The 13,384-nt window shown below is 50.3% G+C and overlaps 1 protein-coding gene and 1 long non-coding RNA gene across 7 annotated transcripts in view; one reads left to right on the top strand and one right to left on the bottom strand.

The window, feature by feature from the left end:
• Gsn (gelsolin) overlaps window positions 1-13,384 on the bottom strand; it is a 51,544-nt gene that overhangs the window by 33,434 nt on the left and 4,726 nt on the right. For 4 of the 6 annotated variants that reach the window (NM_001362945.1, NM_001362947.1, NM_001362948.1 and 1 more), the window contains exon 2: window positions 7,566-7,649. The exons of 1 other annotated variant lie outside the window; for it this stretch is intronic. The gene's annotated coding sequence lies outside the window, so the exon portion shown is untranslated. Of the gene's footprint in view, window positions 1-7,565; window positions 7,726-13,384 lie in introns of those variants that run through there. One more of the 6 variants, NM_001206369.1, reaches the window with a different exon arrangement.
• On the top strand, window positions 790-11,804 carry Gm39795. Its single transcript, XR_003954036.1, has 3 exons — window positions 790-1,515; window positions 2,019-2,145; window positions 5,964-11,804. It is a non-coding gene; the product is annotated as a predicted gene, 39795 (long non-coding RNA).

Genomic DNA, 13,384 nt, shown 5'->3' with positions numbered 1-13,384 from the left:
TTACCTACCCCTAAAAAGCCAGCCTTGCTATCTACCTCCACTAATTCCATTCCTCTATGGATCTGGCCTTCTCTGTCCTCTCAAAAGAACACAGACCCTAACACTCCCCAGCTGAGTGTGAACCGGAAACTCAACCCCTCTAAACTTCACTGCCCTTGGACATAGAATGACTAGACTATATGACAGATTTGCTACACATACTATTAATTAAAAATAAAATAGCAGAAAATCCCCATGAAGAGATGAAGGTCAGAGGCTAGCAGGAAGCAGAGAAAAAGGATTCACGAGATCTCATGTTCACGTGGTAATCACTGTTCCAGACCCTTCCATGGCCCCAGTGCAGATAGACAGGTCTCCTAAGGCCATCCTCTAAGATCTGGTGCCCAGGAGCCTTAAGCATTAACACTGCCTGACCACCAGAACACCCTCTGCTATCTGACCTCAGCTCCCTGCCTACCACCTCCCAGAACCCAGGAACCTAGCTTTCATTCTGGGCATGTGTGACCTTGGAACTGGCACTCCGGTTCAGAAGAGACAGAATAAATTGGTGAGTTCCGGGTACCAAGAGGAGCTCCTTCTGTAACCCCAGCCTCTTCTTCTGCACCTCCCACAACAGCTGTTAGCAATTTGTTCATGGGCCCCAACAGCAGTGTAGCTGTCTCTCCCCAAAGGCCTGGAATGCAGTTGTTCTCAAGCCAGCAACACAGCCAGGGAGCCAATCAGAAGGAGGATCTGGGGAGAGGAAAATTACCCGTGCTGGCCCTCACCAGTGCTGGTGAGACTGGCTTGGAAAGAGGGGAGCTGGGGGCCTGGCAGCTCTTCCTGAACAATGAACTTGGTCCCATGCCTTGACCCCTGTCTGAGCTAAAGGGATAGTGGGTGCACTTGGGGCCCCAGTACTCCTCTGGAACATGCCTACTCTTTGGCATCCAGAAACAGGAGGAGGAACAGGCAGGCCTTTGTACTGCCTGCTTGCTGAGCCCCAGATCCTACCATGACAGAGCCTGCTGGGGCCTAGGGACACACAAGAGCCAGAGCTCAAGTACCAAGCTCTTGGGACCATGCCTGTCCATCTTATACGCCACACCAGTGTCACATACATACCATGTGACTACATCGCAAGCCAGGCCTTGTGTCCCTTAGGCTTCATGGTAAGGTCTACTTTGTATGTGAATTCACACTTGCCTTCAGTCATGACTACTGACCTGCACACACTGCTATGCCCACTGAACTGTGGCTCAGCCCTGAGCAAGACATGCCATTCCTTGTTTTGGACTCATAAATGGTGTTCCTCGCCCCGGGGGCATATGTAGCCTAAGGGGCAGGGACAATGCAGTGTCACAGTTAAAACCACACCCACCAGCCTCTTTCACCACGTGACCTTGCCAAAGCAACTTCTGTCAGTGCCTCACCTTCTTCAGATCTAAAATGGAATGACAGTAACATTTCTCTGGCAGAATGGTGTAGATTAAAGTAGATAACGCAACGGTTTGCATCCCAGCACCTGCATACTTGGTAAGCACTCTGAAGTATAGCCTGAGTCTGTGTGCCGTGCACTAGAATCCTATGTCTGCTGTGAATGAGGCACTGTGCGTGCTGGGGCAACCCTAACAGCCTGCAAGAGGGTGTGGTTATCCCTCTTACTGAGAAGAAATCCTAGGTTCAGAGAAGGATGACAATTTGCACAGGGCCAGAAAGGAGAGGGGGCAGGAAGCTAGACACAGATGCTAATTAACTGTGGGCAGAGCACTGGAGGAGAGATTGTAGGGAGCACTGGAGGAGAGACTGTAAACACAAGGGAGGTGTTGGGGAGGGGAGGGGAGGTGATGAAAATGTTCTTTCCACTTGTGATGACTTATGCCTTTAACCCCAGCGCTCAGGAGGCAGAGGCAGGAGAATCTCTGTGAGTTCCAGGACAACCAGGTCTACAATTTGCTTAAAAAAAAAAACGTTTATGGAAATGGAAAAATATATATATATACATTTTTCTCTAATCAGTTATGTAAAATATATTTTAGGGATGTTGTTTTGGAAACAAAAGCCCTAGTGTTCGGCTGGAGAAATCAACTTTCCATTGTCAGCAACTTGAGACCCGCCTGGAGCGGCTGCCAGTAGAGAGTGGCTATGAACATGTCTGCAGACAAGGTGGGCCAGCACAATCCTTGGGGGGACCGGGTTTGGAAATTGTGCAAACTCCCAAACCTAGCCCCAGCCTTGGACTGTGTAGATCTGGGTGGGCCCAGGAACCCAATTCTAAGAATCAACCCCCAATGGGAACCACTTGGTAAAAATCATAGTTGGGAAAACTGAGGCTAAGCAGGAGAAGGGGACCTGATGGGTCTCCTTAACCAAACAGCAGGACAGCTGGGACTAGCTGGTCCCTTTCCTGTTTTCTTCTCTCCTTTCCCTCTGCCTCCTTCCTAGGGCGGGCTGCTCCTGCCATCAGCTGTGACTCAGAGTTCTGAGTCATCATGTGGCACTACAGAAGGAACTTCTTAAGAAAAACAATCCCTTACACAAAACTCCCCTGTTCTTAGGAACAGGATAGGCCCCAAGGGCTAGGAGGAGGAGAGAGAATTGGGGCAGCGTGGGAAGCCAGGACTGCCCAGACCTGACTTGAGCAGAGCCCTACACAAGGAGCCTCAGTTCCTCACCTGCAAATAAGACTTCTACTGCACACAGATACTCAGCATGCAGCGGGCATCATGACAAGAACTCTGTGTGTGTGTGTGTGTGTGTGTGTGTGTGCATGTAGAGGCTAGAGATCTTAATTTGGGGGGGGGGGCATGTTTACTCCTTGAACTGGGAGCTCACATATTGGCTCTAACAGTCTAAGCAGGAAGCCCTAGGTGATCTTCTCTCTGCTTTCCCTTCCCACCTCGCCTTGCCTCGCCTTCCCTCTCTCTCCTCCCCTCCCCTCCCCTCCCCTCCCCTCCCCTCTCCTCTCCCCTCCCCTGGACTCTGGTTATAGAGATGCCAGGGAGCCAACAGGTGTGTGGGGCCAGCACTTTACCTTCTGAGCCATCTCCTCAGCTCCATGATATGAGCCTCATAAGCACCATTTAAAACTTACGGTGCCATCATCCAGCTTCGTAGATAAGGAAACGGGCTCACAGAGCTTCAGCTGAAGACCAACCACACAATTGGGAACCTCAAATCAGAGTTTAAATTCAGGGCTACTTGATTTTTTGAAGCCTGTTACTCTGTGTGTGTCTCTCTCCCCCTCTCTGTCTCTGTCTCTGTCTCTGTCTCTCCCTCTTCCTCCCCACCCCCCCTTACAAAGCACCTACTGGCTGCTCTTGCAGAGAACCTGAGTTCAGTTCCCAGCACTAAATGGCAACTCACACCCATCATCTGTATGTAACTCCATTTGCAGGGGATGCAACGTCCTCTTGGGGTCTCCTCAGCACCAGACACACATACAGCGATGAAGAGATGCAGGTGAAACACATAAAATAAAAATACATCGCATTTATTTGTTTATTTATTTATTTTTAAGATTTTATTTACTTGCATGAGTTCTGCCGGCCAATATCGCTGTGCCACATGCATGCATTGCTCTTGGAGGCCAGAAGAGGGCATCAGAACAGGCAGAGAACAGTTTGCTGGCTAAACTGGCTAACCTGCCTGCCCCGCCTGAGCATGCTGCAGAAAGCACCCTCAAGTCCCTGCTACTTGCCATTCCTGTTAGGGCTTCTGTCCTCAGCCATGGCCGGGCAGGGCAGAAGGGAAAAGGCCTTTGACATAGGCCAGGCTAATCACACAGGCCTATAAATAGGACCCTGTGGCTTGGGCTGAAATAGCTGCGCCAGCCCCGACTCCACAGGCAGCAGAGTACAAACAGCCTCCGCCTCCTCTCCCCCACAGTTAACCGAACATTATTCACGCTCCTTGGAGGCAGCGGGTTGGAGCAAAGAGCCACACCTACCTAGAGGGAATCCTGGACCTGGGCCTAGGCTCCTTTTTTTCTGCTTCTTATTTCCATTGCTTCTGCCTGGGACTCAGTTTCCAAAACTGTGAACTAGGGAGGTCAGTTGTGAGCCTTTGGGCCCTTCCAGCCAGGATGCTCTTAGTCTGCCTGTGGCACCCTCTGCTTTTCACACCTACTTCTTTGTGCCCTGCCCCATCAATTTGGAAACTGTGTTTTATCATCGTCCTCAACCTCCTCCTCCTCATCATCATCATCATCATCTCAGTCCTGGGAACCAATCCCAGGGCCCAGCCTACCCTAGGCAAGCATTCTTATTATCTGAGCTATATCCATAGCCTCTGTTGTTGTGTTGTTTAGGATTTTTAAGAACCTAGCCATCCTGAGTGCTGAGAGCCCAGGATGAAGAGTTGAACAAGTCCTGACCAGTTCCTCCATGCTTGGCCTTGGGCCAGACACCAGTGCTAAAGGCATTTCCAACCCTCCTTTCCCCACCCCCAAATCTTCCTGGTGGCCTCTGTGAGCTCTGCTGGGAACATCTTGTTTCTGGTTCAGATTACAGACTTGTGGCCACAGAGGAGTCCCCAGTGGGCAACTTGTGACCTGGGCAGGGCCTTCACCAACGGTAAAACCAAGGCTCCCCAGCCGTCCCATGTACTTAAACCAGGCTTCTCGGCTTCTTCCCAGCCACCATCCAGCCCTAGTTCATGGGTGCAGAAAGCCAAACTGAGAGGGACTGGGGCACCTTCGGGTTAGAGAGATAGTGACTCAGACTCAGACTCAGACTCTCTCACTCCTGAATCCAGAGCTGCAGAGATCTAACTCAAGTCAGCCTAGCTGGACAGTGGGGACAGAACCCAACAAGAACAAAGAACAGAGAAGACCAGCCTGGCTATTCGCTATTCCCCTCCCCATCTCGCTCCCCCACTTTGTGTGTGTGTCTGTGTCTGAGTGTATGTTTATGTATGTATGTATGTATGTATGTATGTATGTATCTGTATAAATGTGTATATGTGTATGTCTCTGTGTGCCAATGTGTGTGTGTGTGTGTGTGTGTGTGTGTGCGCGTGTGTAGTGAAGGGAAGCGACAGGGCTTCACTGGTAACACACATTCTCTCCTACCAGCTCTCAGCATTGCCTGCTCTGACCCACCCTCCCCTTTGCCTTCCACCAATTGGCTGCTCTACAATCCCATCAATCAAATTATTCCTCTCCTTGACAGCCATCTATGCGGTGACCCAGAAAATTGAAACTAACTTTCAAGGTCTCTCTAGACATCCCTGTCACCTCCGGCCGCTCCCAACTCAGTCTCCACCCATGACTCACTTGTCCTCAGGCACATTGGGCTCCTCCAGGTGACCAGCCCCTTGCACATAATGCTCATCTCAGCCCAGTGCTAATCTCAGGGGCATGAAAAGCTGACTGGCTCCCTGGGCGTCTTGGAAGTCAGCAAATGCACCCTGGGTATCAGCCACCACTGTCTCCTCATGGATTAAAGTATCACTGCTCTTGCAGGATGGTACAGCTCACCTCTCTTTCCAGTACAGAAGTCAGCAAGGGCTGCCTAGGAAAGGGAGGGTGGGGCAAAGAACCAAGAGGATCTTGGGAAAGCGCTCATTTCCCAGGACTTCTCAACATAAGGCCTCACATGAGGAAGCACTGGGGCACTTCAATGAGGAAAACCCTAAAGCAACAACACCACATTGGGTGTGTGTGTGCGCCCGTGTGTGTCTGTATGTGTGTGTACATCTGTGTGTGTGTGTATGTGCATGTGTGCATACATGATGGTTCCACTAATAAAATTCTCCTGGTCTCCCACTGGGAAGCTCCTGAAAGCCCCCAGTAGCCTGGAGTAAAACCCACAGTCAAGGGCAGCATGGCCTTATCCCCTTGTCTGAACTTTCCCCATTCCCTCTGAGGGATGCTCTCCCTGCCTAGCCACCCTGCTGTCCTGTACTCAAGCTTTTCTGCACTGTCCACCTGCCCCACCCCCCACCCCCACCCCCGGGCACCTAAACTATCTCCTCCTCCTCAGGTGAAGAAAATCTGACTCAGTGGCAGGAATGACTATCTACACAGGATGCATGGAAAGGATTCGTTCTTTGCCCATTCTCCAACACTCAGCTCAGGGCCTAAATATCTGTCACGTGATTCATGGATTCCAGAATCCGGTGAGCATTTAAGTAAAAAAAAAACAAAAGCCCAGAAAGGGTGGGGTGGGGCAGCTCAGGAAAACAGACCGGCCAGCCTCTCCCACAGCAAAGAAGAGAATGTTCTAGATGAAGAGAAAGCAATCAGTGTGCCAGAGACTTGTGACAAGGCTATCTGCGGATCTGACAGGACCCCGGGTCATCTTGCTCACATGGAGTTCATGGAGGTACAGGACAAGAACAAGCAGGCCAGCTCAGCAAGCGCTCATACTCAGCTAGACCCAAGCAGGTCTGCTTGTGGTCCTGCGGTGTTTGCAAAAGCAGGGCAGGCAGGGAGAATGCAAGGTCCTTGTGACATTGCTAGAGAGCAAAGTACACACAGAAAGGGACACTCCTTACTGATAAAAATCTCTCAGAGGCAGCTCCCTCATGGAGCGAAACAGCACCCCAGAAGCCAGACATGGTTCTTCAGTGTCAGCTGGGGCCAGGCCAGGCCTCTGTCTGGGCCTAGAGAACCTTCCAGGAACCCCTAGCTCCAAGGACTAAGTGTCTTGATGACCATCAAAGGCCCTTTTATCTAGACTTTAAGAGGGATAGTAGGCGGCTCCTGTCATCGCTCAGGAGCTAGGTGTGGCGGAGAGCTGAACAATGCAGGCACTCACTTCCTGATGCTATGGGCAAGCAACAGGGACATCACAGGCTGCTCACTGATGCCATGGGCTGAAGGGCTTTCTCTTCATACAGTAAGAAATTTTCTTCTGTTCAGAACTGAAACACTGTCACAGCGACCCTCTTGGCTTTCCGGCTCACAAAGGCCTTTGGCATCTACAGGCGCATCTGATCCTCCCACCCCCGCGCCCCGCACCACATCCCTGTTAGATGTATGGGAGTTGGGGGGCTGCGGAGTTGTGCAATGCACCTGCCTTACAGGGAGGAAAGCCCTTGGAAAGCAATCTGGGTCTCCTGGCTGGGAGCCCAGCTCTCTGCTCTCCCAGGGCTCTGCAGGCTCACCTGGAATCTGATAGGTGGGCCCGCCCACCCAGCCAGGTGGCAGTGACTCATCCACCCTCCCGTGACTCACACTCCTCAGGTGCCTCCTAAGGTCAACAAGCCGGGGACTTGATGGCCACAACCCAACTTCTCTCACCTCTCTGCCACATGCAGGGAGACTCCCTGCCTCTCCTCCTCCTCATGGGGAATCTGCCCCACCATACAAGGGGTCCCAGAAGACTTGAGAACACAGCAAGAAGCATAGCCCATAGCCTGGGTGGGAGCAGACATCTGGGCACTCAGCCCACCTCATCCCTCGCCCTCAGGGCTCCCCTCGCCTGCCTTCCCCTTGTTGAGGAGCAGATGAGTTAACACATTGACAGTAGCGGCCACAGGAGAAACCTTTAAATCCACAAAGGCTCTTCAGCCACTCCCACTCTAGAATCGTCTAGACTCCCCTGGACACTGGGTGGACAGTGGCTCTGTGTTCTACTTACCTTACAGGCTGCACAAGGAGAGAGCCACTCCGAGAGGAGATGCTATGACAGCGGCTGAAGCACTGGAAGAGAAGCTGGTGGTACCTGGAAAAGGGTCCAGGAATCTCAGTGTCAGAGTCTGAGGTCACATGGGTAAATCCCTCCTACTTGCATACCTCTAGTGATGAGGCACTCACTTCCTGCTAGCACTGCCCACACCTGCTGCTGGAGGGTTGGGCGGGGTAAGAGTGTGCCTCGGGGATGCCAGGCCATGAGCTCCTTGGCATAACTGCTTTCTCTGAGGCTGTGGTAAATGCCACACCCAGAGCATGTTAGATGAGGGGCTGAAGGTCCATCCTTTATCCTAGACCCAAACCAATGGTGGGTTGTACAGCTGAGTCCTCTGGCCTCTGTCAAGAAGGCAGACTCAGGCCCACTCTGGAAGATCTTGCTACCCAAATTGGCTTCTCCCTGCCAAGGGGAGAGTCAGGATCCTCGCACCGAGGGGCCTCACGGGCTCCTCAGATGAGAATACAAGCTCCTTCCTTGAGCACAGAACATAGCAGACATTGCTGATGGTTTCTGCAGTGTCAGTAGGTGATACAGATGTACAGCAGTGGCTGTGGAGCCACGGGAAGAGAGGTCAGAGGTCACACGTTTATCTGGGCCTGGGGAACTGGATTTCAATGGCACCTCTGCAAGCCTTTCACAGATATCTTCCAGAAAGAAAGCCCTAATTCCTAAGGGCAGGTCAAGGCAAGTTGGGTGTTTGGTTTTGGAAATGACATCCTCTACTTCAGTCCAGACTCATTTGTTCACTTGAGGGGCTGCATATGTTCCCAGATGCTTCACGGTCAGCAAAGGGTACCACCATCCATCACCTCCCATCCACCATCCACACAAGGGTCCTGGCAGGCATCACCCTCCTCCACCTCCAGTTCACTTTGACTTCCAACTACTTCCCGCCAGCTCAGTCTCTGACTACCCCAGAACACACCTCAGCTCTCCACCCCGACTGCCACTGCACAGCTGGACAGTCTATCTTTGACTCCTTCGCAGTGCACCCGCCTCAGAAAAAGAAAGCTCAGACCACATCACCGGGTTTGCTCTGACTCTGCTGGGCTCTGAACGGCACCCATACGAACCCCCTGAACCACAGTCGTCATCCTCAGGCATCTTTGGTCTGTGCCTGCCAGACTCCAGCCAGACACAAGCGTGTTCTATTTCCTGCATGCTCTGGGTAATCTTTGTGTGCGCTGTTTTCTTGAATCCCCCTCAGCACCCTGGGTCTTCTGCCACACGAAATTACAGCAGCGTATTTCTTTATTGGGCTATCCCCACAGACTAAGATCTGTTTACGCGGTTCCAGACCCTGGCCCACTGCAGCTCCGGATATGCCAACGGCAGAAGCCAGTGCTTGTACACATGCTTAACACATGTGCTGGCAGGCACATTCATTCCCACAGAGCCTGCTCACAGTACAGATGCTGCCATCTATGGGTAAGAAAAGGACTTGGTTCTCCTTGAGAGTGCGACATCAGGTTTCACACCAGGCTGGGTTTACAATGAGCCCCAGCTAAGTCTAAGTTTGAGGGGTTTCCCTTCTAGAATCTTAAAGCTGCAACAACTCAAAAGCAAGCTCTCCAGACGATGTTGGTACTAGCTAGGTCTCCACCTCCACACTCCCAACGGAGCAAGAAAGAGCGGGTTTCTGTGGCAGTCCTCACCAGCCCAGCTCAAGGTCTCTGGTTCTGAGTCTGCCTGCTGAACACCTCAGACCTCAGGGAGAGGAGAGAGAGTCGGGCTGTCCATCACAGAAAGGCTGGGCTCTGGCCAGGGAGCTCACTGACAGTCAGTGTGCACGCCACCTGGGGACCACACTGATCTCGTCTAGGCTGCTGAGAGGGAACGTTCGACCTGTGGGTGGTGGAGGCTGCCGCAGTGGCTCTTCTCATCCTACAAGGCCCTTCCTGAGTCAGAAGGATTGTTGGGCTTGATGGCCAGTCACACTAAAGGATTCAAACAGCCATCTCCAATGACAATAGCTGCCACTGTCTGCACACTTACTACATATCAGATTCTACAGGCAATACAGTAAGTCTGCCGGGCAGATATTACTACACACACCTTGCAAAGCAAGACCCCAGGCTCGGGGAGGTAAAGTAAGGTGCCATGAATCTGGTCACAGCTAAGATGTTGAGACAGTTGCCACGTCAGACTGCCTCTCTTAGGCCTAGCTTGTACCTAATACCAGGCTGTATAAGGCTAGGCCTCCTGCTCACTTAGAGAGATACCTGAAGCTTGGTTTGCTCAGGTTTACAAGCAAACTTCTGCAGAGGGCAAGAGGGTACACGATCTCAGCCAAGGCGGGCTACTGCTCTCTCTTGGTTTTTTTCCTCCTTTCTTATTTATTTGTTTATTTGTTTGTTTGTCATTTGGCTTTTAAAAACCACTCTTAGCTCAGATCCATACAGAAACAGACTGAAGCCCCTCTGGCCCAGTTAGTCATTCACATACTTACTGAGAACATGTTTATCATCTTAAGAGTGAAACCTTCTGGGGGAGATACTTATCAGAGCCACATTGCAGGCCCTTCATCTGCCTTCTCTCCCTTCAGATGGCTTCCCACTGAGTCAGTCTCTCCTACTGTAAGGCCCTACCTCTCCATGACTTAGCAGAAAACTATCTCAACAACTGCTCACATGCTAGAAACAGTGGAACAATGTCTGACCCAAAGTTCAAAAAGAAGAGGAAGCCCACAGGATGGGTATAAGGAATCCCGAGGGTGAGATAGCAAGAGTCCTGGTGGGGCAGCTCATGGGTGGAATGCCCTCTGGGTTCTATGCCCTGCTCTGAAGAAAAGAAAAAAGTGCCAGGATCTAGACTGACTATTTATGCCTTATCAATAGACTTGCCTTTTAGATATTCATTCTAAACTATCAATTGATAATCTGCCCCCCACTTGTTTTCTTTGAGACAGGGTCTCATTTATCCCTGGCTACCCTTGAATTCAATACACAGCCAAAAGTGATCTTGAATCTCTGATCTTCCTGCCCACTATATACAGGTGAGCACCACCACACCCATGTTAGCATTCCTGGAATCTAACTCTGAGCTTCAAGAATGCTATGTGAGCACTCTACAGTCCTCAGTTTAGAATCTTCCAATTCAGTATGGCCCCCAGACCAGCAACATCAGCATCGGCTGGGAGCTCATTAGGATGCAGAGTCCAGGCCCCAACGCAGCCTACACCTACATTCTTCCCGGATCCCTGGGTGGTCTGTGGACATGGTGAGTCTTGGATCTTCAGAACATCGTTTCTGTCTCCTTTCAATATTGCTAAAAGGAGTCTAACCACATCTTCTCAGGTGCCATGGTGTCACCTCCCTAGACCCAGCCCTAACTGGGTATGGAAGCAGATTTAGGAGAAGAGAAAGGAACATTCACATTTCACAGAGGAGTGGGAGCCGAGTTATAGACCAGGTTAGACCAGTGAACAAATGACTTATCCCAGCTCAGCACCCAAGATGAGCTAGGGGTATGTCCATGGCCAGGTTCCTCAATCTTTCCAAGCCCTTGGGTTGAATAGTAGCCAAAATAAAAATTATTTTGATTTGGATGATACTTTTGAAATATCCTAAGTGATGCCCCTCCCGGTATCCCCCGGTGGGTGTTCAAGACACACTCACTCTCTCGGGGCTTGGGAACCCCAGGCTTGGGGAGTGAAGAGGTGGCAGGCACTAAGCAGTTAGCCCATCTATGCAGGCTGGATCTGGAGACTTGTCAGGTGAGAAGACAGTCAGGAGCAATATCTCCTGCACCCCAGATACAGAGTCTCAGGGATGGCAGGCAACACAAAGGTTGATGCCACAGTCCCGAGTATGGAGGCAGAGAGAAGCTTGGTGTGGGCACCGAAGGGATGCTTAGCATGGTGGAGAAACTGGGGCCTCCAGAGCTGCCAGGGCCTCTGATTAGAGCCCAGCATCTTTCCCTTCGGCTGCCAACCAAGCAGTGTGACAGGGCCTTGGAACTGGGGTTCTTCTAGGAAAATTCCATGTAGGGAGCGAGGGTGAGCCACCCACAGGAGCCCTAACGCCAAGAGAAACCCTCAGCTATTATATTTATTTCCTGGCTTTTGTCTCTCTTTTCCCCTCTACACTTGCCACTCTGCTATGAGCCAAGCAGAGGCAGATTGCAACTCTCCCGCTCACCATCATTTCGGGCAAAACCACGAATAAATTAATTTTCCATTTCTCTATAGATTGTGAGTTTTTCTCGTAACATGGGGGGACCCTTTTGAGCTACAGACGGGATAAAAAGTCCCAGTCCTCTGCAGTATGAGAACAATATGGGAATGTGCAGATGTATACAAAGGACTGATGGGGAATTCCCTCCCAAGTACTATGGTCTACTGTATACACGCAGTTGCCACAAAAAGAATTCAGCTTGGTTTGACATCAGGGCCTCTAGCAACAATGTTTCCCACCCTTGAAACTGTGTAAGACTATCCCAGGAGCCTCCTGGTGGAGTGCAGAACTGATCCAGCAGACGGGAAGGAGGTAGGACTGCCTGATAAACTACTTCATGTCCATTTACATTTGAACTACAGATATGCACAGATTTTTCTTTATACATGTGCCCCCAAATATTGCAAAGAAGATGGTAATACTAAATCATTATTCATTCTTTATCTGAAATTCTAATTTAACTAGCATCCTGTTTTCTTAGTTGCTAAATATGGCCACGCTAAGGGCAGAGCTTGAGATTCAACATTTCTAAAAAGCTCCCAAATGCAGCCCTGCTGCATCTAAAATACCATTTACAGCTATGAGAATGGAATTTTATGCAACCATGAGTTCTACAAGGTTTTTAAAAAAGACCATTTATAGAGTCAGGCAGGCAGTTCCCAACTTCTAAAGGAGTGTTCTAGAATGGAGTGTTCTCATGCTTTATTGAGAAATGCTCTAGGAGAATGCAAAGGGCACAGAGCCCAGGCTAGCCCATGAAAACCCTACTCTGAATGGCATGCATCAACTGGCTTCTACTTCCTGGCCTGAAGCTCGAGAAGCCAAGTACACATGATCACAAAAAAAAAGAAGAAAAAAAGACAAAACAAAACAACAAAAAACAATGGCCCTCTCCCTTTTGCTTTGGTCCCAGGGTATTTTAAATCAGATGAGAAAACAGAAATTCCAAGAGTCTGAATGGTCTATCCTGGCAAAGTACCATGTCATCACTCCTCAAGACCCTAGGAATGGGTTGGGGCCCGGTTGGGAGAGTGCTTGCCCAGCATGGAGCTCTGGGTTCAGTCCTCAGGACTGCATGCTATCAGGCACAGTGGTGCATGACTGTAATCCTTGCTTGGGAGGTGGAGGTAAGAGTTCAGGTTATTTTCAGCAACATAGTGACTAGCCAGCCTGGGCTATAGGAAACCCTAAAAACAAACTAACAAAAAATGTAGGAAGCTGGTGTTGAAATCCTAACTTTACTCTGGAAACCAAAGCCTAGAGAGGCAAACTACTCAGGACTGAACCAGGTTCCCTCTGCTCTTTGACCTAGAATCTCAACTCTACCTTTTTCTGATACTTGGCTGTGCAAAAGATTTGTTGAGAGAATGAACTGAAGTCTAATGTTTTAGGAAAGTGGTCCCTGGATCAGAAGTCTAGAACAGCTAGACTTTAGATACCCAGCTACAGTACTCCTTCAAGAATACCATTTCCCCACCAAGTGTGCTAGGAACAGGGACCACTGTTATTCTTCCTGAGTAACAATTTGGCAAAATGTAACAAAAGCTATAAAACACATCACAACTGAGCCAGGAGCTCCATTTGTAATAATGA

This window comes from Mus musculus, chromosome 2 (genome assembly GCF_000001635.26).
Source record: "Mus musculus strain C57BL/6J chromosome 2, GRCm38.p6 C57BL/6J".
NCBI lineage: Eukaryota > Metazoa > Chordata > Mammalia > Rodentia > Muridae > Mus > Mus musculus.
The sequence above is the reverse complement of the archived record's forward strand: the minus strand, read 5'-3'. Positions and strand labels throughout refer to the sequence as shown.